Here is a 25,834-nt window from a genome sequence, read left to right as displayed (position 1 = left end):
GGTTAGTGTGTTAAGCCATGCGGTATTGCAAACCTGGGGAAACCCACCTGTTGAGACCGCTCGATTTAACGTCACGCTAACAAATGGCATGAGGGTGAGGCCATTCACGGTACTTGAAAACTGGCCTGTAAAAATCGCAGGTGTCCAGTTCTCCGTCGACTTTATAGTCATGAAGGGGGTGGACTACGATGTCCTTTTAGGCCGGCCCTGGATGCGCAATGTCAGAGTTATTGAAGATTGGGGCAACGGCTTGATATTCTTAGGCAACAGGACGGAAGCTGTGAGGGTGGAGATGGACAATTGGAAAACCTCACTAGTCAAGTTGGATGCCATCTCCTCGATGCTCAAGGGCGACAATCAGGTCAAGAAGTCTTATGGGCCCTTGACCAAATATATCCCATGTCTAGAAGAGACAAGTAGGATTGGATGCATGTCCTTGCTACAATCGACCTGCTGTTATCAGATCAAGAAGTGCATGAGCAAGCCATCGAGATGATGGGCGCAACCGACGGCATGCCCACTATACCAGTGTGCATGATGGAAGGAACCCATCTACGGAGACCTAAGCCCATCACCTTTCAAGCTCCAAGCAACAAGAAAGAACTCCAGGAGGCCCTAGAATACTTGACAGAAAAGTTGGCTAACAACTCAGCAGCAAACCTCACACCTCTCCAGGACCTCTTAGGCGAATCTGAGTGGCAATGGACTAGAGTGCATGACTTGAACCTTATGTACAATTGGGCCTTAGTCCTGAATCAGCGACAAGAGAAGTACCAAGCCCTATGGGACGACGAACCGGCTAGTGCAGAGGACTCTGATGACGAGTACGAAGACTGCCAACCCTTCAGGGATGAAAGTGAGGGTGAGGTAGATTCGATAGACTACGACACGGAGGGACATGAAATAGAACAAATATGGGCGGATTCTAAGCCGCAAAAAAGAAGTGCCTACAAGACAGAGCAAGGACTCATGCATATGAATTGTGACCGTGCTTGGTTAGAATACATAGCAACCATAGACCTTGAGCAAGCAGGCCTAGCTCAACCAGGGGCGGCACAAGTGCTTAGAGCAAAATCACCATCTAAACTGCGACCACCAAGGAAGACCCCCTCTTCTAGCGAAGACGACAAGTTTGACTTTGAGTCAGAAGTGAGCTCGAATAGCGACCCAGAAATACCTAGGCCCTACCCAAGACTCGACGCACAGCCTGTCCAGTTGAGGCGCAAACAAGTGAAGCAAGAAAGGGTGAACCAACCTAGGGACACCCGAACAGATGAGCAACGAAAACCATGGGGCCTTCCAAAACGGTTTACCCAATTCAAGGCGATAGGGTAGTGATCTTGATGGGTGCCAAACGGCAAGGGCAAACAAGCAAACCAATCGAGGGACTAGCCAGGGTCAAAGAGGTGAACTTGGCTCCGGGAAGGGGAGACACCCCGACCAATCTTCGTTGCTGATGTCTTGGCTGAGGACGAGGAGGCGAGTCTGGTCACCCTCTTGTAAGAGTATGTGGATGCATTTGCATGGTCCTTGGAAGAGCTTAAAGGGGTAGATCTGAGTGTGGTGACTCATAACATACCCATGACACCAGATGCAGCACACCGGTGAAGCAGCGACTGTACCCAATGAATCCTAAGCACGCTCATGCTATTAAAGAAAAAATTGATAAGCTGATGAAAGTAGGATTCATTTACGAAATTGAGCACATGGACTAGATATCACCCATAGTCATTGTGATGAAGAAAAATGAAAAAATTAGAGTGTGTGTCAATTATAAAAAGGTGAATGCTGCTACCAAGAGGGATAACTATCCATTGCTATATACCGAGCACATGCTTGAAAGAGTGGCAGATAAGGAGGCCTATAGTTTCCTGTAAGGCTTCTCAGGATACAACCAAGTGCAAGTGCATCCTATCGACATGCATAAGACCGCCTTTGGCATCTTTGCGTACATAGTCATGCCCTTTGGGCTGACTAATGCCCTTGCCACCTTCCAATGTCTCATGTGCACCATATTTAAAGACATGCTTGGAGTTAGAAGTCTTTGTCGATGACCTCTGTGTTCACTCGACCTAGATGGAACACTTGAACAAACTCCAAGTAGTCTTTGATCGATGTCGCCTATATCGTCTCTTCATGAACCCCTTGAAATGCCAGCTTTGGGTGAAACATGGATGCATCCTCGACCATGTGGTGTCGAAGAACAGCATTGCCACTAACTTCTCAAAGGTCAGGGCTATTGTTGACCTTCCACCCCCAACCAACTACAAGGGAGTTCAATGCTTCTTAGGCCATATGGGATACTATCGACGGTTTGTGTTGAATTACACATTGATAGCAAGACCTTTGTACAAATTGCTGATTGTCTTTGAATGGACTGAAGCCTGCCAATGCATATATGAAGAGTTGAAGAAGGCTCTAACCACAACACCAATTCTATGGCCCCGGATTGGACCATAACCTTCCACGTGCATATCAATGCTTCTAAAATCGCTATGGGGGTAGTGTTGTGCCAACCTGGCGAGCACAACCTAGACTATCCAGTGAGCTTTGCAAGCCGACAACTGACAGAGATAGAAATGAATTACTCTGATGACCAAAAGAGAGGGCTTGGCCATGGTGTTTGTTGTGAAGAAGTTTCGGCATTATCTATTGGCTACACCCTTCACCTTCTTTGTAGACCATCAAGCCTTGCTATACCTAGTGAACAAACCTTGGGCTACAGGACGCATAGCTCGGTGGCTCCTTCTGCTCTTGGAGTTTGACTTTTCGGTGGTTGTACAGAAGGGGAAACAACACTACATGGCTGATCATATGTCATGCATCCCCACATGGGAACTCACTGGAGAAGGCATAACTGATGAATTGCAAGACGCCCACCTCTTTAACCTTTCCAATGAGAGGGATTTATTCAAAGCCGATTTAATACCATATTGGGCAGATGACATAGTCCAACTGCTTGAGCACGGACTACCTAAACGACCAATAGAAAAGGCAAGTCTAAGGCGACTTATTCTCAAAATCCAACCCTATCAGTTGATAGCAGGCCAACTATATCACTTAGGGCAAGATGGATTGATGCGCAGATGCATGTGCGAGCATGAGATGCACGACATGCTCTTAGAGGCACATAGTGGGATTGCTGGAAGACACTTTTGCGGAGACACAACAGTTCGCAAGGTGTTGCAATCTCAACTATGGTGGCAAACACTTTTTCGTGATGCCGCGTGATTTGTTAAGCATTGTGACGAATGTCAAGACAAAGGTCCCGATTTGCAAGGATCAGATGGAGTTGACCCTAGTCATTGAACGACAACCCTTTGAAAAATAGGGGATCGACTTCACGGGACCCATCAGCCCTGTTGCACAATTTTCTCAGGCCAAATACATCATTCTGGCCGCCATAGACTACCTAACGAAGTGGGCAAAGGCAAGAGCAACCTGAAAGAACGATGCTCAAATGATTGCCAAGTTCTTATGGGAGCAGGTGATTTCACGATTCGGATGCCCCATTGAACTAGTCAGTGACCAGGGGACACACTTCATCAATGAAGTGATAACTCATCTTCTGTCCACCTTCTTGATTATCCATCGGAAATCCTCTCCACAATACCCTCAAGCAAACGGCTAGGCGGAATCCACAAATAAGATTCTTATCAACATCCTAACCAAGGTAGTCTTAGCCTCACGCAGTGACTGGGATAACAAGCTGATGGCGGCCTTGTGGGCTTACCGCACAACTTACAAAACAACCGTCAGACATACCCCCTTTAGGCTCACCTACGGAACCGAAGCAATTCTCCCCGTAGAATTCTTCATGCCTAGCCTACGAATTGTGCTCCAGGAGTGATGGGAAGGAAAGAAAGCATTGTGGGAGCTTTCGCTCAACCGCTAAGACCCACAGACTGCTTACTGTTTCAAGCATTTCAAGCGAGCTCTAATGGCTATCTCTCACCTAGCTGATGCATCGTCAATCCTACGAGTGTAGTGAGCTTACCTTGATGGCCGATCAAGTACCCTTCTCTCTCTTGCACTCTGGTAGCTCCACGATTCTTGATGCTAGCTCAAGCATCCTCAAGCCTCCTCCATCTCCAAGCTCCATCCTCCATAGCCGTGCGCACAAGAGAAGAGAAGAGAAGAGAAGAGAAGAGAAGAGAAGAGAAGAGAAGAGAAGAAGAGAAGAGGAGATGGTGAAGAACTTCACCCTCTTGATCCCTCACTCTCACACACACTCACTCCCTCACACTCTCACACTCCCTCTCTCAAGAGCACACACAAGCAAGAAGGAGAGAAGATGAGAGGAAAAAGAAGACTCTTTTTGCCACACACCAAAGAATGAGCTTCTCATTCACTTTCCAACTTTATATACAAAGCCCTAAATCCTTTTTGGGCGGTCATCCCCTTTTCCCTCTTTTACATGGCCGACCGTAGCCTAGGCCCTTTTTCCCATTTCACACCATTTTAATTTATCCTATTCCCAACTAATGCATACACTTTGCACAGGAGCGAGCCTGGCACTCTTTTACACAGATTTGGGGGCGCTTCTGCATTTTAATGGTGCGCCTTTTTCCTCTTTTGTTGCCTTGGCCCGACACCGAAGCTTCTTGAGGGTCGTGCTCGAACATTTGAATTTTTCAGGGATTGGTTGCCGGTCAAGGCACCTTTTTTTTTCTTTTATAATTTTCTGCTTTTATCCTATGCCTTTTTTGCTATTTTTCATTTTTTCCATTTTCTACTCCTTTGTGCTGCGGAAACACGGTAACATTTTTCTGCTTTTATCCTGCATCTTTTTTGCTATTTTCTCTTTTTTCCATTTTCCGCTCCCTTGTGCTACGGAAACACGGTTGGAAACATGGTAACATTACCCCCTCCTAGTCAAGTGCCAGTCCCATGGCACTGCGGTGGGACATAGTGGCTAGTTAGGTCGACTGTTAGGCGGAATAGGTAGGTGGGTGGTTGGGGATGATGACCAGGAGAGATTCCGGTGTGCTTTAGGCTCCATGAAGATACTCGGCATCTGTCACACGGTTGTGGCGCTGGTTATGTAGCGCCATCTTTTGAGTATGAGAAACGCTTGAAGCAATAAGCAATCCCTTAGGATGATGGTATTGGAGGGATTTATTCTGGAGAAACCCCTCGAATGCTATTTTTCTTGAAAACTCGTGGCTTCGATTGAAGATCCTTGTCTTTGAGTTGAAGGTCTTCAGTTTTGAATTGAAGGTCTTCAGGCTTGTGGAATCAATAAGCGATCCGTGGATCTTGAGGCATTGGGCATGGATCATTGGACGATGCGGTTCCAAGATCTATGCCAATGGTAGTTCTACCTTGACCTGGTTCGATCATGGTGGCCATTAGCAGAGGCGGATGGCTGGATGCCGGCATGTTTGGGTCATTAAAGGGTGCTGTGGGTGGTCGTCTTCCACGGGTAGCCATTTCTTGAGAGTCAAACATAACCTACAAACAAGAAAAGTTGTGCACTCTCGAAGGGGTGTGTCTGCTTGCCGTGTAGTGTGTGGTGCTCATGGCAGGGGAATTGGGAGATGGGTCGAACCTTGGGCAAGCCCTTGGTAACGTCCCACACTTGAGGACCCAGCTTGTGCTTCGTTGGAGGTGCGGTGTGAGCCTTAGGGTGACAGGTCTGAAAGTCTTGCCCTTGATGTGCTGTAAGCATGAAGTGGGGGAGGGGGCTAGGGAGAACCCTAGGTGCAGTGATTGTGGTGCTTCTTCTTCTTCTTTTTTTTCTTTTTCTTTCTCTCTCTCTTTTTTTTTGAAATGATACATAGTCCTAATTGTCTTGGTCAGAATGATGAGGAGAAGGGGGGCGGAGAGACTTGCTCAAAAATTGGCGACTCTGCATGTAATCTTTTAGATTCATGCGGACATGAAGGGAGGTGGTGGAGAGAAAGGGGTGGTTGCATCTAGTGAAGTGGTTGTCGTTCATGTCCTCTAGGAGGGCTAGGCAAAAAGAGGGAAGGAGACTAGCCCTCATCATGAGACGAGCCATGACACAATTATCTATAGCGTTAGTGTCAAAGAATAGGGGAGGCAGGCCGCGCTCTTGTGGAGTCGGGTCTTGCTTAAGAAGTAGCCTAAGTAACCTAAGATAATTACAAGTGGTTATAAAAGCAGGGTCAGGACATGAGGAAAAGTCCGCAAGGAAGCGCATCATAGACTCGTCTAGGCTTTCTGCGGTAAAAAGAAGGGTGTTATCAAAGGATGCTACAGTGGAGTTATAAATAATGGGAAAGTCATACCGCCCGTGGAGGGTGGCATCAAAATCTACGCCTATCCTTCGAGGGTACAACATGTAAGTAGGGTCATTCCGCTCGAATGGTAGGGTATTACAAAAATCCATCCAGGCGAGCATGCTTATGTCACATACTCGCCTCCTCCACAAGGGTTGGCTCCTATAGTTTTGTACAATGTGGGGGATTTCAAAAATTTTATCTTGCCTCAGTAGTCGGCCGCTTCGGTGCCCCAAGAGGTTGGGGTCTTTTCCCTCTCCTCCAGCCATTTTTTCCCCAACCGACCACCGACCGCGATCACCTCGTCCATCACTTTGAGAGGCATGACCCTCCGCAGACTGTTGGGTAGGAGGAAACTGAAGGAGAATGGATCCTTTCCTAGTTCCTGTACCTCCCACACCACCAGTTCTGCGTGGAATCCTGTGGGAAGATCATTTGGGCATGAAAGGAGAGGTGCGGATGGTAGCACGGCTAGTTTGGCTCTCAGTGTCTATCTGGCATGGTCCACCAGCTTTTTGCGTCTTTCTTTAGAGATGGCTTTTCTTTCTGCAGCTGGATCTTCTTGTGGCGGGTCTTGGGTCTGTGGGCAAGGGGGGTTGCAGGACTACATCTTCCCTGAATCGATTCACATCAATTTCCAGCTCTACTTCTTTCCCTTGCCATTCTGCGTGTGCTTCTTCTTCCTCGAACCCGAGGGCATCTATCTCCTGGGGGGTTAGGCTGGCCTGCATTAGGTATTTTCGCTGTTCCTCCAAACTCAGCCTAACCTCCGCCGGTAATGGTGGCATCTGTAGTTCAGCGTGTAGGGCTCTTCTTGCCATGCCGAGCTTCCTTTGCACCGCCTCGAGTGGCTCTCCTTGTGCTGCGTGGGTGGTGTCCAAGATGGTGTCGAGGAAGGCCTTCTGTTGAGTGCTGAAGGCCACTTGGGCTGCCTCTGCCTTGCTCTCTGCGATGATTTTCTCTTTTTCTGTTAGAGCAAGGTGGCGCGCCAGTGTCTTCACCCTCTTCTCATTGTGCACGGCCCACTCCTCTACCCTTTTGTTCATTACTTCCAAGCCCTCTCCCTGTCTTAAGGTCAGCATCATGAGTTTCTGCTCATAATCCTCTAGTTCCCTAACTAGCCTCTCTTGTTCATCTCTTTCAGAGGTCAGGTGATCCATTAGGTGCTTGAGTTTCTCTTGCTGCTCCTCCATGTCTCGTTTTCTTTCTTCGTCCTTGGCATTCAGCTCCACCACGAGTGCATCCATCTTACTAGATTTCACAGCAAGCTCCTGGTACTGCACTATTAGGAGCTTGTGCTCTCTTTGCATGTTGACTAACTCTTGAGTCTCGTTTTCTAGCAGTTGTCTCCAATGTTCCTCCCTCTCATCCCTAGCCTTCAGTTCTTGTTTCAAATCTGCAATCTCGCACTGCTTCAAGGCTATCATTCTTGTCTTGTCCAGCTGGAAGGCGGCCACGGTTTCCTTCTCGGCTGCCAACTCAGCCCCACGGCTATTTTGCGTTCCTCCTTCGCTCTCTCCAATTGGGAGAGCAGCTCGGCGATGTATTTGTCGTAATTAGCCGGTGGCATTATCGTTGCGTGAATGGGCGAGGTAAAGGCTTCGACTTTTTGCTTTTTGGGCTCTTGCTTGGACTCTGCATCCATGGTTGGCCTCTTCTGTCTTGTGGCCATAGTCTCCGTGCTCTGCCCCTGGCCCATTTCCTTGTTGATAAAATACTACATCCATGCCACAAAGTTTGACACATCTGCGCTAGTGGGGATGCTAGGGGTGATAGTGGTGAGTTTTGTGGGAAGTACCAAGAGGCTAGGGATCAGATGGAGCGGGGCCTTGCCTTTGCCTTCGGGGACTGGAGGTGGCATGAACTCTGGCACCTGTGTGCTAGACCCTGGTCCCTCTTCTCTGCACGGGCTCAGGTTCCTTTGTTCATCTGCCTGGCACTGTTGTTCGATGGACCGGTGGGTGGCCTGCGCCAGGTCCTCTTCCTCCTTTCTTCGTAGCTTCTCCTCTTCCTCCTCCACTTTTCTCTTCCTTTCCTCCTCCCTTTTCTTTTGCTCCTCCTTCTTTTTCCCTTTCTGTTCTTTTTCCCTCCTTTTCTCCGCTTCAGCTTCTTGTTTTGACGCCTCCTTGGCTTTCTGTAACTCCTCCTTTTCCCTCTGCTTCTCCTGTCTCTTTGTTCTCTCTCTCTCCTTTGCTTCTTTCAGGGATTCCTTCTTTGCCCTTTCCAAGTCTTCCCTTTCCTTCTTCCTGCCTTCATCACTCTTCTTCTTCCCTTGCGCCGCCTTTTTCTTCATTGTCCTGATTGTCTTCTTACTAGTTTGTCCCTCCCCTTCTTCTTCTGTTTCCGTTCTGTCGGTGGACCTGTCTTTGTCCTGACAAGGGGGCAACCTCTCCGGCGTTTCTCCTTATCTCTCCTCCGACTCCTCTGCTGCCTTTACTGCCTCCTGAATGAGTGTAGTCAAGACTCCTCCGTATCCGATGAAAGAGGCCTTGGAGGAGGCTTTCTTCCTTTCTGTCACCTTAGAAGCCGAAGATTCTCCTCCTGTTGGTGCACTTCCCAGGGCTAGTGCCTTGGCCGCTTGATTAATCGTCTTCCACACGTAGCCATTTCAATCCACCTCTTCTAGGGTGTGGGCTGCTACATTCTCCAGCATTGGCACACTAATTCAATGCATTAAGGAATTGTAACATTGGTTGGAGAAGAGCAGGTGCACCAACTTGGCCTGCAACCTGGCGTCTGTGTCAGGGATGTCCTGGATGCTTATGCCATCGTTCGTGAGCATAAGCATCCTCACAGAAGAGGAACTACATGTCGCGGCAAGGTCCTTAGCCAAGGAGAGGAAAGGTTGTATCGCGTATGAAGGTTTAAGATCTGCTGGTGGGGATGGTGCAACTGGACTGGATAGTGGTGACTCCATCATCGGTGTCATAGGTTGGGCTTTGCACTCCGAAGCACTTTGAGGTATTGTAGGAAGCTCTAGGGGCATGGGGGTTGTGCTGGGTTCTGAGTGAGCAGTCATAGGGGTTTATAAGTTCTCTGGATTAGGTAAGTTTAAGGCTTGTGGCGTTTGCTTTGATCGATAGCTGAGCTAGGACTTACTAGCCACAGCTGGCAATGGCATGCTGACTATGTTCTGGGCACCACGTGTGCAAGCCTCCCTCACTGGGGTGAGATTGCTTGTAGATGAGCTTTTTAGCTGGCCATTTTTAGGCACCCAAATCCAGGGGTTTCCCTTGTAATATCCTTGTGCTCTCAAGAGATCTTTGGGAATCCATCGCGGTGTGGTTGTGTGTCTACGTCGATAGCATCTAGACTGCCTCTTAGGCCGGGACGGCTGATGATTTTGGCGGTTAGGATCATGTTTGGGTGGTCTACCCGGATGTCGTTTTTGCCATTTTGGCACCCACATAAGCTTGGAATCCTTGGCCTTGTGAGCACTCTTGGTGGGTTTGGGCCTGGGGTCCAGAGCCTGGCACGAGGCTATAGTTTTCTTCAGTTTAGACTTGGGTTGGAGTGTGGTCCTAGGGGTTTCTATCGGTGGCTTCGTAATGGTGGAGGAATCATGACAGCTTGCTGAAAGTCGTCACTATACACACATTGCCGATAGCAAGATGAATGCGGTTTAGGTTGAAATCCACATTACAGCTCGTTTGCTTCTTGAAAGTGCGACCCAATAGTGACACATTATCAGCTCCTTTAGTGTCAGGCAACACATGGAAGAAAGCTGGTAAACTTTTAGACTCGATGGAAATGGCTACCTTGCACTTTCCCAGGAGTGAATAAGCAGCACCCCCAAACAAGGTGAGGTTGGCATTAGTGGGATGTAGTGTCGGTTGACCAATGCATGTCCAATGGTCATGTGTCAAGATGTTGTAGTCGGCCCCTTCACCAATCAAGGCATCGAAAGAATACATCGCTCCTGCTGCGACTGTGATTCGTAGATATGCCGGTGCCACTGCTTCTTCGTCCTGATCTGTAAGGTCGGTTATAGTAGCCATGCGGACGTTCAGTGGGTGTTCTAGCATGGGTGGCTCATGTAATGGATGGGAAGGAGGATAGTACTTCTTTATGCGGCTGCCGTTAAAAAAGCCTATTCCTTCACCGTCAAGTGTCTCCAACTCAACATTCCTTGTTCTACCAATCATGCGTACTCTGAAAGGCCCTAGCCCTTGAAACTTCATCTTCTGTTTATGTCCTTTTACAGAGTATAGCAGAACAAGGTCCCCTTTTTCGAAGTCTCGCTGTTTGACATGCTTGTCAAACCACATCTTTCGTCAAGCCTTTTCACAATTTAGAGAGTGAGTGGCGAGGAATCGGGTCTCCGTTAAGCGCTCTAGCTCCACTAAGCGGTTGGTCCAAGCCTCTCTTCCCTCCCAACGCTCCTGGACTGCTAGCCTCAAGCTAGGGATGAAGAATTCTAAGGGAAAAATGGCTTCAGTTCCGTACGTCAGCCTAAAAGGTGTCTGTCCTACAGCCATTTTATAAGCTGTGCAATAGGCTCACAAGGCCGCCATTAGCTTGTTGTCCCAGTCACTTCTTGAAGTAGACACGACTTTTGTAAGCATGTTGACTAAGATTTTATTGTGGATTCGGCTTGGCCATTAGCCTGAGGGTAATAGGGAGAGGACTTCGATGAATTATTAGGAAGGTAGAGAGTAGGTGGGCAATCACTTCATTAACAAAGTGTGTGCCTTGGTCACTTACAAGTTCGAGTGGACAGCCAAACCATGAAATGACGTGCTCCCACAAGAACTTGCATCATTCTTCCTCGTGGCTCGTGCCTCTGCCCATTTCGTTAGATAGTCGATTGCCACTATGATGTAGCGAGCTTGGGAATATTGTGCTACAGGACTGATAGGTCCAATAAAATCGATGCCCCATTTTTCAAAGGGTTGTCGGGCTATGACAAGGGTCAACTCCATCTTGTCCTTCCGCACAGGCACTTTGGTCCTTTGGCACTCATCGCAGTGCTTTACGAATTTAGCTACATCACGGAAGAGGGTGGGCCACCATAGTTGGGATTATAGCACCTTTCGGGTTGTTGTATCTCCGCTAAAGTGTCCTCCAGCGATTCTGCCATGTGCTTCTTTCAATGCGTCATGCATCTCGTGCTCACACACGCATCTGTGCAATAAACCGTCTTGTCCCAACCTGTAGAGTTAGCCGGCTATCAGTTGGTATGGCTGAATTTTCAGGATAAGTCTTCTCAGCCTGGCCTTCTCAATGGGTCGCTCAGGTAGTTTGTTCTCTAGTACTCACACTATGTCTTCGGCCCAATATGACGTCAAATCAGCTTTAAATAATTCTTTCTCACTAGACAGGTTAAAGAGATGAGCATCCCGCAAATCGTCAGGTATGCCTTGTCCAACGGCTTCTCCTGTGGGTATACGGAACATGTGGTCAGCCATGTAATGCTACTTTCCTTTGCGTACAACCACAAAGAAGTCGAACTCCAGTAGCAACAGTAACCATCTAGCTATGCATCCCGTAGCGCAAGGCTTTTTCATAAGATACATCAAGGCCTGATGGTCAACAAAGAAGACAAAGGGAGTGGCCAACAGGTAATGCCTGAATTTCTTTACCGCAAATACCATGGCCAACCCCTCCCTTTCCGTCGTGGAATAGTTCATCTCGGTCTCTGTGAGCTGCTTGCTGTGCAAAACTCACCAGGTAGTCCAAATTATGTTTACTAGGCTAGCTTAGCACGGCTCCAATAGCGAACTTAGAGGCGTCTATGTGTACATGAAACGTTATGTTCCAATCTGGGGCTCGTAAGATTGGTATAGTAGTGAGAGCCTTTTTCAACTCCTCATATGCTCGCTGGCACTCCTCAATCCACTCGAACACTATCAATAACTTGTACAATGGTCTAGCAATTAGTGCGTAATTTAGTACAAAGCGTCGATAATATCTAGTGTGTCCTAAGAAGCACCGAACTCCCTTGTGGTTATCGGGTGGTGGTAAGTCAACAATGACTCTGACTTTAGAAAAGTCAGTGGTAATGCCATTCTTTGACACTACGTGCCCTAAGATGCATCCGTGTTTCACCTAGAACTAGCACTTTAAGGGGTTCAAGGAGAGATGATATAAGCGGCACCGTTCAAAGACTGCTCGGAGTTTGTCTAAGTGTTCGATCCAGGTCGAATGGACACACAGATTGCCGACAAAGACCTCTAACTCCTTGCGAAGCATGTCTTTAAAGATGGTGCACATGAGGCATTGGAAAGTGGCAAGGGCATTGGTCAACTCGAAGGGCATGACTATGTATACAAAGACACCCCACTCAGTGGCAAAGGCGGTCTTGTGCCTATCTGCAGGATGCACTTGCACCTGGTTGTACCCTGAGAAGCCATCCAGGAAACTGTAGGCTTCCTTGCCTGCCACCCTCTCAAGCATGTGTTCGGTGTATGGCAAGGGATAGGATTCTCTCTTTGTAGCAGCGTTCACCTTCTTGTAATTGATGCACACTCGAATTTTGCCGTTCTTCTTCATCACAATGACTATGGGTGACACCCAATATGTGTGCTCAATTTCGTAGATGAATCCAGCTCTCATCAGCTTGTCAATTTTCTCTTTGACAGCATGAGCGTGTTTTGGATTCATGGGGTACGGTCGCTGCTTGACCGGCGTTGCATCTGACGTCATGGGTATGTTGTGAGTCAGAATACTCGGATGTACCCCCCGTAGCTCTTCTAAGGACCAAGAAAATACGTTTATGTACTCCCACAAGAGAGTGACAAGACTCAACTCTTCTTCACCAGCCAAGTCATTGGTGATGAACACTGGTCGGGGTATCTTCCCTTCCAGGGCTAGGTTTACCTCCTTGACCTTGGCTGGTCCTTCAATTGGTTTACTCATCTGCCCCCTTGACGCTTGGCACCTAGCAGAATCACTACCCTATCCCCTTTTTTAAATTTAGTGAAGCGTTTAGGGAGGTCCTGTGGATTTCGCCATTCTTCTAATCGTGCATCCCTAGGGTGCTTTGCCCCATCCTGCCTTGACCATCTGCGCCTTAGGTGGGTGGGTAAGTCCCCCTTGGTGCGTCTTGTCATGGGCGGCCTAGGGATCTCTAGGTCGCTATTCGAAGTAACTTCCGATTCGGAGTCAAACCCTCCATCTTTGCTAGAAGAGGTGGTCTCCCCTGGTGGCCGCAATTTGGATGGCGATTCGGTTCTAAGTACTGATGTCGTTCCTAATTGGGCTAGGCCTGCTTGCTCAAGGTTTATGGCTCCTATACATTCTAACCACTCACGATCACATCTCATGCGCATAACTCCTTGCTCCAGTCTAAGGGCCTACCTTTTCTGCGGCTTGGCGTCTGCTCGTATTTGCTCAATTTCTCGTCCTTCAGTGTCGTACTCTATGGTGTCCACTTCACCCTCGCTCTCATCACACTGAAGGATTGGCAGTCTTCGTATTCATCGCAGGAATCTTTGTCATTCGACTGCTCATCGTCTCTTAGGGGTTGGTATGCCCTGTGTTGTAGGTCAGGAACCAGGGCCCAGTTATACATGAGGTTCAGCTCGTGCACCCTGGTCCATTGCCACTTGGAATCCTCTAAGAGGTCCTGGAGTGGTTTGAAGTTGGCGGCTGGGTTGCCAACTAGCTAGTCCGTTAGGTATTCCAGTACCCCCTGGAGTTCCCTTTTGTTGGATGGTACTTGGAAGGTAACAGGCTTAGGCCTTCCACGGAGGCTTGCTGCCATCATGTAGACTGGTGTAGAGAGTGCTTCGTTTGTCTTGCCATGATCATTTTGATGGCCTGCTCATACGCCTCATGGTTTGAGAATGGCAGGTCAATTGTAGCGAGAATGTGCATCCAATCCCGCTCATCCTCTGGGCATGGAATATAGTTGGTCAAGGACCCATAAGGCTTCCTGACCTGAATGTTTCCTTTGAGCATAGTAGAGATGGCGTCTAGGTCGACTGGTGATGCCTTCCAAGTGTCCATCTCTATTCTTACGGCCTCAGTTCTATTGCCAAGGAAGATCAAGCCGTTACCCCAATCTTTGATGACCCTAGCATTGCGCATCCAGGGCTGGCCTAATAGGACATCGTAATCCACTCCCTTCATGACTATAAAGTCGACAAAGAATTGCACACCTGTGATCTTCACTCGCCAATTCTTCAGGACCCCGAATGGCTTCACTCTCATACCATTTGCTAGCGCGACATTAAACCGAGTAGCTTTGACAGGTGGGTTTCCCCAAGTCCACAGCACTGCGTGGCTAAGCACACTAACCCCGGCTCCCGTGTCTACGATTCCCTTCCTTGTTGTGTCACCCAGGGCTAGGCAGGACTGCATGCATCTCAGAGCCTTCCCAAAAGGCGTTGATGTGCAAAGATTTAGGCATGGAGTGCAGCGTCAGGCTTGGCAGTTGTGTTTCTGCATCCTGGTCTCGAGGGTCTGCCGCGGCCTGCTCTTACGATCCCTCGACCCACTACTTAAGGTCTTGCCATAGGGCAGGGTGCTGCTTAAGCAGATCCCCTAGGCTAAGTGTTACAGGCGTGGTCACTAGCATGGTCAAGAGGTTGTCAGATACTCGTCCTTCTTCTAGCCTAGACTGTCCGGGCCAATGGCCGCGGTTGATCTGCGGCTCTGTTGTGTCTAGACTTGGTCTCAGTGGCACTACTTGTGGCACAGTGGCTTCGACTGACTTAGGTTGAGGCGGTGACATTGGCGTGCTCATGTTGGAGAGATCATCGATCTCATCCTCTATGATGGGTTTAGCATCTTTGAGATGTTGTTGAGCCTCCCTCACCCATTCCCCCACCTTTTCTATGGCCTCTAATTGTCGCTTTGGATGAGGGTATTCCCCTATCTTAGCACTTCCCTTTTCAGCTGTCTTAGGGGCTGAAGTCTCTGCCTCCGCATCTGAGACTTTCTTCCCAGTAGGTAAAGACGTAGCACTCTCAATCTTTAATGCGACCTTAGCTTCTGATTTCTTCTTTTTCTGCATGCGGCTTTTCTTTCCTATTGAGGTTGCGTCAAGATTGCTAGGTCCTGGCAGAGAGATGCCAGCCTGCTTCATTTGGGCTCGGGTCATAACTCGCTAGGGAATAGGGGTGGCCTCCCCATCAAGGTTTTCGATGCCAAACAGCCCCAATGTGACGGATGGCAAATTAGCTGAGCTAGAGGACGGCTTCGGATTTGGGCAGGCTATGAAAAGATGGGTGATTTCGCACTCTGCGCACCTTTGTTTAGCCTTGTCCCTGTTTTGCTGCTCTCTTTCAAGGCAGCGTGATGAGACATGACCGGGGTATCCGCAAGTCCAACAAGTGATTGGATCTTGTGGTTGGCTGCCCTCCTAGGCCTCTACCCCATCCTTGTCCTAACGCCATCACCGGCACGGGTCGATAATCCATGAGGACTGCATTGCCCTCGTCGTCATGCAAGACGTAAGGGTATATGTAGGTCTCCTCGTCATTCGGCTCCTCCACGTAGTGTAATGGAGCGTCTCTCGGTGGGTGGGTCACATAAGGACTAGGCGGTCTAGGAATGCCTGCAGGATTTATGTCCATTCTAGGGACAGCTGGTTTCATATTGTTAGGCACGGGTAGAGCCAATGGGGCTCCCCTTCCGAAGAATGGATGTGGCCTGTTAGCTAGATAAGGCTGGCCGTAGGGTTGCGAGTGTGGAAGTCTTCATGGTAGTCTGCAATGTGTGACATCGTGGCTGAACCTACCACAGTTAGTGCAAGGTCTTGACCTAGGGTCTTGACACTCGGCCAACAAGTGGTTTCCGCCATAGCACACGCACTGGATGTGTGGGCGCATTGGTCGTTTCAACATGTCTTGTATCCTGGCTAATTTCATCTTGACCTCAGCCAAGCCTTGGTCTTCTCGATGGCCTTCCCCTTATCTTGGGATGATGGGTTTGACCGCTCACTAGAGGCTGAGGTTCTCTCTAAGCTTCACGGGTTGGCCTCTTCTAGAGTTGAGCTCCTAGAGCTTCGCTCTTTCAGCTGGTTATCGACTTTGATGGCCTTCTCAAAAACTCTAGCCACCACGTCCCGCTGCAAGCTTGAATTGCCTGCCAATGCCTTATATAACTCCTCGTCTCTAATTCCACTGATGAATACAATTGAAACTGCTCTGTCAGTCGGTCGCTCGCCTAGAGGGATTCTCTTAAAGAGACTTCTCACATGGGTCACGTAGTCGCAGATGTCCTCCTCTTTCTGCTTGACATTCATCAAGCGTACTAGCAGGTTATCAGAGTATCCGGGCTCGGCGAACCTCTTGACGAAGAGATCCTTGAGATTATTGAAGTTGGCTCCTTCCACGGCATCCAGGCTTGTGTACCACGTCCTACCCTTGTTGCCTAAGCAAAACCCGAATGCTTGCAAACGTTGAGTCTGGTCGTTGAGGCCGTTGGCTTCGCAGACTTGCTCAAATTGCTCAACAAAGCTGTACGGATCGTCATGCGGTTGGTACTTGTCGAGTTGCTTGGCAACGATCGGTATTTTGGCCTGGCTCTTTGAGCCTTGGTTTGCCCCTAATCCTGCAAGCAGAGACGTAGCTAGTGCGGTGGCACTATGCTCTATTGCGGTGGCACTATGCTCTACTGCGGTGTTATCAAGCAGCATTTCATGAGGAGCTCGCTCAGTGTCAAGTCTCCCTCTAGCGCTCTCTCATGGTTTATTCGGTTTCGGCCAGCCAAGTTCAGCACTCGCTGCACCTCATGCAACTCCATGCTTTGCCTTTAGCTCCTAGCATCTTGATCCCTATTATAATCAGCTATGCCTTGCGGGTCTAGCCTTCTCTCCTCCTCTAGGTTTGCAATGATTGCATCTGCTGTCCTGCCACGGTGCTCGTACCGGGCGTGCATGTCATAACTACTCACCATCTGCTGTATAGCATCTGGGAATACACTCAAATTGAGCTCCTCATTAGATCGATGGTTTGATCTTTCTTCCGTCAATGGTTGAATTCTTGCGCCCCGCTGTGCTGCCGATTAGGTTGAATAGTCGTGAGACAGATCCTCGTCGTTGGCGCTCCTTGCTTGGTTCTACCCTGTGCTTCGCGTGTTTGTCTATGTCTTGGGTCCTCTCCTATTGATGGGTTCCTTGAGCAATTTATTTGAGTGAGTTTCTTTGATTATTGAATACAAATCTCAATTTATGGTCACTCGGTGAGTATGTTGTTCCTCGTGCATTTGTGCCCAATCAGGCTTTCAACTTTCCTAAGTGTACTTCAAGTGCGGAAATTCAATGTGAGTGCCGCAAGCAATTTCCCGGCATCTTACTTACTCTTGCTCCTTCTAGGCCTGATAGGCTTGTAGGTCTAGTTCTGGCCAGTTAGTCAGGGTTTAGGGTTTCCTTGCACATTGCCTCATTCGCTTTTGGTCGATCAGGTTTTACGGTTCAGCGGCTCCCATCCGAGTCCTTGGGTCCCTCAACTGTCTACTGCTAACCGCTAAGCGACTGTGGACTACAATGTCCCTTATCACGTGTGCCGGAATCAAGTTCTGAGTACCTGAAGGGTTTTGACAAGTTGCGCTAATGCGTATTTGCCGATCGGGTCAAATTTCTGACAGATTTGACAAAAAGTTGCACTCGGGCCAACTGGTCCGAATTGCAGGGTCCGAGTGGGTCACTCGGATGGGCCGAATGGCATAGGGTCAAGGGCCGAATCTCTGAATTTGACTCGGACAATTTTAATTCGGATGGGCCAAATGGCAGGTTCGGACAGGATAATTTGGACGGGCCGAGTAGCGCTTGGCCGAGGGCTGAATCCTGGGTGTGGCTGAGTTCCGAATTTGGGGCTCAGACGGGTCACTCGGACGGTCCGAATGGCGGATGTGCCACGTGGCAAGAAGCTTTGACTCGGACGGCCGAGTGGGTTGACTCGGACCGTTGCCTCGGACGGCGACTAGGGTTTCGGGCCAAGTGGCCGAATAGTAAGGGGCTGAGGGCCGATTCTGGGACTCGGCCTAGAAGTGACCGCTCGGACGGGCCGAACAGGGCGCAACAGAAACAACGCGATGTCGATTTCGATCGATTCTTGGGATTTACACAATCATACCAAGCACAACCCTCTAGATCCTATCTAGGGGGATTGAGGAAGGGATTCATATACCTGAATGGGTCAGTGAGTGCATCAGTGATCCGATCGAGTCACACGGGCTGGGGCTCTCTAGCTCTCTCTCTCTCTCTCTCTCTCTCTCTCTCTCACTGAAATGGCACAAATGAGCTCTCTTTTGGCCTCTTGGCTCTTATATGCCTTCCCAGCTATGGCGTTGATGCCCCCAATCACTCTCTTGTTGATCTTAGGCCTCATTAGCGAGCATTTTGTGCATTTTGCACGATTTTTTCCATATTTTGCCCTCTTTTGAAATAGTAAACCCTACCCTTTTCCGGTTCGATTTCCTAACTCTAACCTATGCTAAATGCAACAAAAATCGAAGGCAAAAAACTGAAATAGATCCTCCATGCTTTCCAATCATCAAACAACCAAAATATCCCAAAATACTTACTTGTTTTGAAGATTAAAAGCACCCAACTTCCTACTTATCTCAAGCTCCGTTTCGGGGATGAATACCCTACTTCGATGCTCGATGTGAGGCGCGCAAGTTCTCAAGCTTGAATCCGTTGGTCCTGGCAACGGAACCAAAATGTGAGAGCTTTCGCTCAATTGCCAAGAACCACGGACCGCTTATTGTTTCAAGTGTTTCAAGCGAGCTCTAATGGCTATCTCTCACCTAGCCGACGCACTGTCAATCCTATGAGTGTAGTGAGCTTATCTTGATGCCCGATCGAGTACCCTTCTCTCTCTTGCACTCCGGTAGCTCCACGATTCTTGATGCTAGCTCAAGCATCCTCAAGTCTCCTCCATCTCCAAGCTCCATCCTCCATAGCTGCGCGCGCAAGAGAAGATAAGAGAAGAGAAGAGAAGAAGAGAAGAGGAGATGGTTAAGAGCTTCACCCTCTTGATCCCTCACTCTCACACACACTCACTCCCTCACACTCTCACACTCCCTCTCTCAAGAGCACACACAAGCAAGAAGGAGAGAAGAAGAGAGGAAAAGGAAGACTCTTTTTGCCACACACCAAAGAATGAGCTTCTCATTCACTTTCCAACTTTATATACAAAGCCCTAAATCCTTTTTGGGCAGTCATCCCCTTTTCCCTCTTTTACATGGCCGAATGTAGTCTAGGCCCTTTTTCCCATTTTCCACCATTCTAATTTATCCTATTTCCAACTAATGCATACACTTTGCACAGGAGCGAGCCTGGCACTCTTTTACACAGATTTGGGGGCGCTTCTGCATTTTAATGGTGCACCTTTTTCCTCTTTTGTTGCCTTGGCCCGACACCGAAGCTTCTTGAGGGTCGTGCTCGAACATTTGAATTTTTCAGGGATTGGTTACCGGTCAAGGCGCATTTTTTTGCTTTTATACTGTGTCTTTTTTGCTATTTTCCCTTTTTTCTATTTTTCGCTCCTTTGTGCTGCGAAAACACGGTAACATTTTTTTTGCTTTTATCCTGCGCCTTTTTTGCTATTTTTCCATTTTTTGCTCCTTTGTGCTGCGGAAACATGATCGGAAACACGGTAACAAGCATGGACGCAATGCCTAGTAGAACTCGAACGCCTCTTGGAGACCCATCTTCTAGCCACTCATGCACTCATATGCGAGAAGGCACGACACAAGAGCTGGTTTGACAAACATGCCAAGCAACGTGACTTCAAATAAAGCAACCTAGTGCTCCTATACTGAGTCAAGGGGCACAAGCAAAAAATGAAGTTTTGGGGTCTTGGACCTTTCAGGGTCCATGCAATCAGCCGAATGGGCAATGTCGAGCTCAAAACTCTGGACGACAATGGAATTGGCTTCTTCAATGGCAGCCGTGTTAAGAAATACTATCCCCCCATGCATCCTTTACATGAACCACCAATGTTGGAACCACCACTCAGAGTCCGTGTAGCCACCATCACCGAAATCGATGACGCAGATGAGGAAATTGTGGAACTTGCATACTTGCATATCACGGTCACTACCAAGTAGCCATGCATCTTCAATGCCTTAATTGACGACGGAGAGGACTTCAATGTCCTAACTCACGATCATTGGACCCAACTTGGAAAACCACCACTACAACCCATTAATGCCAGGTTGAACCCGTATGGAGGCCGCTCCTATGCACTCCTCGGCAAGTGCAGGGCCGCCGTTTCTATCAAGACTGAAACTGTACCAATGATCTTCTACGTGATGCCAAACACCAAGGAGGTAGGCACGGAGACGCTGCTAGGGCGAACCTTCAAGAAGCAAACTCGTTGCCACGTTGATTATGAGTTGTAACACGTTCACCTCGCCATAGGCAACATCCGCATTGATACACCTTTCAGTAAGGGTGGCACGATGGAACAGTCCACACGACCACCGATAGAACTATTAGCATCCGAATCTAAGGAGAAGGGTAGTGGCCAGTTGCCCCCCACCACCACTCAAGAACCACTACTCGTGGTGACAAAAGCTAAGGCTCAACAACATAGTTTCCAATGGAGGCCTAAACAACCACAACCACCACCTAGGAGTCGTTACACATGACCTCATAAGACCCATAGCTCTAAACCTAGGACACCAAGGCACAATTACAGAAATCAAGGCATGATCCGACGCAGGTGGGTCTCCAAAACTCTCCTACACGCGCAAGGCTACTATGAGGGAAGCACCTGGTTGTATATCCCTAAAACCCAATTGCCACTTGTATGCTACCCCCGAGCTTGATCACCCCCAGCCCCATCAAACCTCAAAACCACGAGCCGCAGTGCTCCCCAGGACCACATCCATCAAGCCCATCTACGCATATGCCCGAGAGACTTGAACAAGCCTACCGACCCAAACGACAGACACCATCGCGTGACACATCGCCCACTAGAGTCCATCCAACAACAAGGGTCCACTCTAAAGGCAGCAGTCCATCAGAAGTGGCTGCTGCTCCCCCAAGCCTAAGCCAGGAAGCCCAATAGCTACCTAAGGCACACCCGCAACCACAACTATCCACGGTCAAAGGCTCTAGTGCCATCAAACCCCAACCACCAGCACGTCTTAAACCCTCCTATGAGCGGAAGTAATTTTTGACACTGGTCTTAGATCTAGCCGCAGATACAAGGGATGACGTGGTTGATTGCATTAGACGGCTCGATGCCACCTTCAGAGAGTTGGCTCTAAGCTATGACCGCTTGACTTAGGCTTGTTTCCCGAGCCTTTTGCAACCGAAATTTGCACGATGCCTTATTCTTAGGAGACGTTTGAACTTGCCTTTGCAAAGGTAGCAAACTCCGCTACTGTATTGCTCGACGATGAGGTCTCTAAAGAGCAAACACTCAAACATCGTCTCATAACGTCATACGATCAGCGAACCACTTCTGCCATCACCGACCAAGAAATCACAGAATTATCCCAACTTACTGGGACTGAATCCCCATTTTTGCGGCACTGGTACATTCTTAGGTTGCAATGGGAAGTAGAGGGATGCGGAGTCATGACCAACGCGAAGCAGCACTGTGCAATCAAAACAGTGGAGTACGACCCCACTTTTATCTCACCAACCTCCTATAGAATGTTAACCACTCTTCGCAACTGCCCCCTGGAAGAGCACATTAAGGGACATCCTTACCTCGATCGCCTGCTGTGACTGAGGAGGAATTACACATTGCTAGCCGCGGTGCCTCTGATGACTTCCCAACAGATATCCTCACTTACATAACACATGTTGGCACCCGTCCCTTTGATCTCAATCGCTCAGCTCAATTAGAGTACAACCCCGATTTTTACACTTGGTTCCTACACTGATGACTCCTCAGACCCATTGCCGAAGGTCCTCAACCTCCCACCCCTTCAATCCTAGTAAGGATTCTTCTCAAGCTAGGAGGGGAAGGGGAGTAAGGTGAACCAAGAGATCAATTAAAACCAGTGAAAATCAAGCAAAACGCATAAGCGCGTGGATAACAAGTGAGGTAGAAAAATGTCAAGAGAACTTTAAAATAAAAGGCAAAAAGTTAAAGCTGAAAAGGGGGGCTCCACATTGGATAGGATTTTAAGGCTTCCATTCAATAAACACATAAAGTCTTTCCTTTTCAGTCTATGATGTTTTTTATTTTCAATTTGGAAGAACTAATTGAAACTAGGGTTCATGACAGGAACGAAAAATGTCGCAACAAGACCGTGCCCACCAGCTTCCATTCACGAAAGAGGAGAGAGCGTAGTACAACATCACCTTGGAGAGCCGCGCCTACAACCAACTAAAATTCCAAACCATTCACAACATAGAAGGATTGGTGGCCAAGGAGGAGGCGGCCAGGAGAGTCGTTGAAAAATGCAACTTCACCAAATACCTGGAAAGATTTGCACAAGAACCCGACCACACAAAGTATGTGGAATTTCTTAGGTCTTACGACCCTGACAACGAGTGCGGCACTATCACAATAGGAAGGGGACAAAACGCCAAGCAGGTGCTGGTTTGCTTAACCCCTATCTTGGTGGAAAAGGCACTGGGACTAGAATCAAAAATAGAAAAGAAGTAGAAGAGATATGTGTATGCCATGCTGGGGATGAGAAAGGAGGATGTGCTGACAAACGATGGCATTAGCATTCAAGATATCCCTGATGAAGAAACCAGATTGCAGGCAAAACTGGTGCATGCGCTCTTCTCCAGCCAGCGCTACAATGCATTGATGCACCGAATTAGTGTGCTGGTGCTGGAGAACGTGGCGGCTCATACCCTACATGAAGTTGATTGGAATGGCTATGTGCGTAAAACTATCGACCAGGAGGCTAAAGCGCTGGCTTTAGGAAGCATGCCTGCAGGAGGAGAGCCTCCGGCATCTAAGGCCGCAGAAAGAAAGAAGGCCTCGTCCAAGGCCTCATTTATTGCCTATGGAAGCATCTTAACAGCGCTCATCCAAGAGACCGTGAAAGAGACGCAGGATGTAGAAGAGGGGGAAGGGGAAACGCCCGACAAGTCACCCCCTCATGAGTACCAGGAGAGGTCCAGCGACAGGACTGAGACCGATAAGGAAGGACAGGGGCAAGAAGAGCAATCAAGCAAAAAGCAAGTCAAAGAAACCAAGAAGAAGACAGCGCAGAAGAAAAAGAAATCGGATGAAGGCCATAGGAAGGAGAAGGAAGATTTGGAAAAAGCAAAAAGACAATCCCTCAGGGAGGCCGAGGAGAGGAAGAAGAAGAGGAAGTAGGAAGAAGAAGAAACAACAGAGCAAGTTAAGCGGGCTAAGAAGGGCTGAAAAGAGAAAAAGAGAGGAGCAGGAAGAAAAGGAGAAACTGGAGGAAGAATACAGGAAGGCCAAAAAAGAAAGGCAAAGAAGAGCTGCGGAGGAAGAAGAGGAATTAAGAAGAAAGGAAGAAGAGGACTTGGCTGAGGCCACATGCGAGTCCATTGAGCAACAATGCATGGCTGATGATCCAGGAGCCTAGAGCCAACTGAGGGAAGAAGGGCCTAGCTCTAGCGCACAGGTACTAGAAGTCGCACCACTCGCAGTCCTGGAAGGCAAAGACAAAGCACCCCTCCATCCTATCCCCACCCTCATGGCTCCCTCCACTCAACCCACTATGCTCACACCTAGCATCCCCACCAGCATGGAAGTTTCCAACTTTGTGGCCTGGATGCAATACTTCATCAGTAAAGAAATGGCCCAAGGGAAGAGTACAGAAACCATGGCTACAAGGCAAAAGAGGCCAGCCGCGGATGCGGAATCGAGGCAGGACCAAAAGCATCCATGTGTGGAGGCCTCGACTACCCCCACCCACGCAACAATGACACCACCAGCCAGTTACGATGAATACGTTGCCAAGCTGCTCTCCCAATTGGAGAGGGCGAAGGAGGAAAAGAGAATGGCAGTGGTGGCTGAGTTGGTGGCAGAGAAAGAGTCAGTAGCCGCCTTCCAACTGGAGAAAACCTGCATCATAGCCATGCAACAATGGAGCCCCAAGAGGAACACCAAGGAAAAGGGAATTCTCTTGCAAGAAAATCTATCTTGTAATATCAACAAGCTTGTTTATTATGTTTCATATGATCACAATGAAGAAAAGAACACTAGGCACAACAAATCTTCATACAGCATCATGTAGATCTCCCACGGATTTGATAGAATCAACCATATTCTTCAATATCTTCATAAAATCCATCAATAGATCAAAGAAAGCAAAGGAATACACCATCTTTGAATGGAAATACATCACATAGTATTCATCTTCAATATCTTCATAGTCTTCTCTCTCAATCTCTCATATACAATCACTCGGTTTCAGTAGAATTGACTATCTCTGACTCTCTCTCTCTCTCTCCATCAATAATACATCATATCCTCACTACGATCTCTCAAAAATCACTCTCAATAATCCCTCTTAGGTCGTGGATACCCCTCCCAAGAGGTATGTCTGATATGAAGAGTCACCAGAGCCACTACAATGTCCTTTCATAGCTCACTACTGTCACTTCACTCCAGTCTTCACTTGAGTCTTCAACAGCTACTTCTTTCACTTCTTTCAGCTCTTTTACACTTGTATTCACCTCTTTCCAAGGCTAGAAAACTTCTCCAAGCTACACTCTCATCCATCAGAACACATACAGAAGCATACAGAACAGTCACAGAACAGTACCAGAACAGCTATAGTACAGAACAGAAACAGAAGCTCTACAAAAGACCTACAGAAGGTTACAGAAGGTCATCAAAACCTCATAACTCATACTCAAACCATTCCGAACTCTCACAAATCATTCAATAAACTTTCACAAGATCTCAATCTTCATCAATCAATACTCCATCCCTCCTTACAGAAGGCAATCAGAACAAAACAGAACAAAACAAAAGGTATACAGAACCAATCAGAACCTATCAGAACATCACAGAACCACTAATAAACATCACGAACTTCCAAAACACAATCAATATCATCCAAAACACTCTCAAACCACTTCCAAACCAATCAATCATCTCATAAAATCAACCATTCAGCTCTAAAAAACAACAAAAATCAGCCAAAAAACAAGTCATTTCAACACTCAACATATCCCCACACTTAATAAGGAAGCGTCCTGGCGACCCAGGAAAAAGGGAATACAAGTGCATTTAAAATCGCAACTTTGATCTTCAATATCTCTTCAAAAAGAATCCATCCACTATGACCTCAACTTATCACCTGTATCTGATATAAAAATACAACGAAAGGAAAACCCTTTATACAGTAACACTTCTTATCAAACTAAAAAAATCACAACAAATTTATAAAGGATATAAGAGTTTTCTTCTTCGTCATCTGCATCAGCTTCAACTCTCCAACCACGACCTCATCACCACAATTCTCCAAAATGTAGCTCGCACGAAATCCAATCCAATAGGAAACCACCGCGTTCGTATTACATAAATGAACTCACAACACAAACACTAATACAACACAACCATCTGAATGACTCCTCCAAAAAGAGAGATTTTCATTAAAAAGCATCCACCATACATTGGAAAGGTATCAATGAAGATGATCCCTCTTAAAAGATTGATGATTTCGGAAACGATCCATAGACAAGGATTCATCTACAAAGGTTTTGGGAGGATTTTGAAAAAACTGAAGAC

This window comes from Lygodium microphyllum, chromosome 3 (genome assembly GCF_053477565.2).
Source record: "Lygodium microphyllum isolate KBCC chromosome 3, Lygodium_microphyllum_v1.1.10, whole genome shotgun sequence".
Taxonomy (NCBI): Eukaryota; Viridiplantae; Streptophyta; class Polypodiopsida; order Schizaeales; family Lygodiaceae; genus Lygodium; species Lygodium microphyllum.
This window is presented reverse-complemented; position numbering follows the sequence as displayed.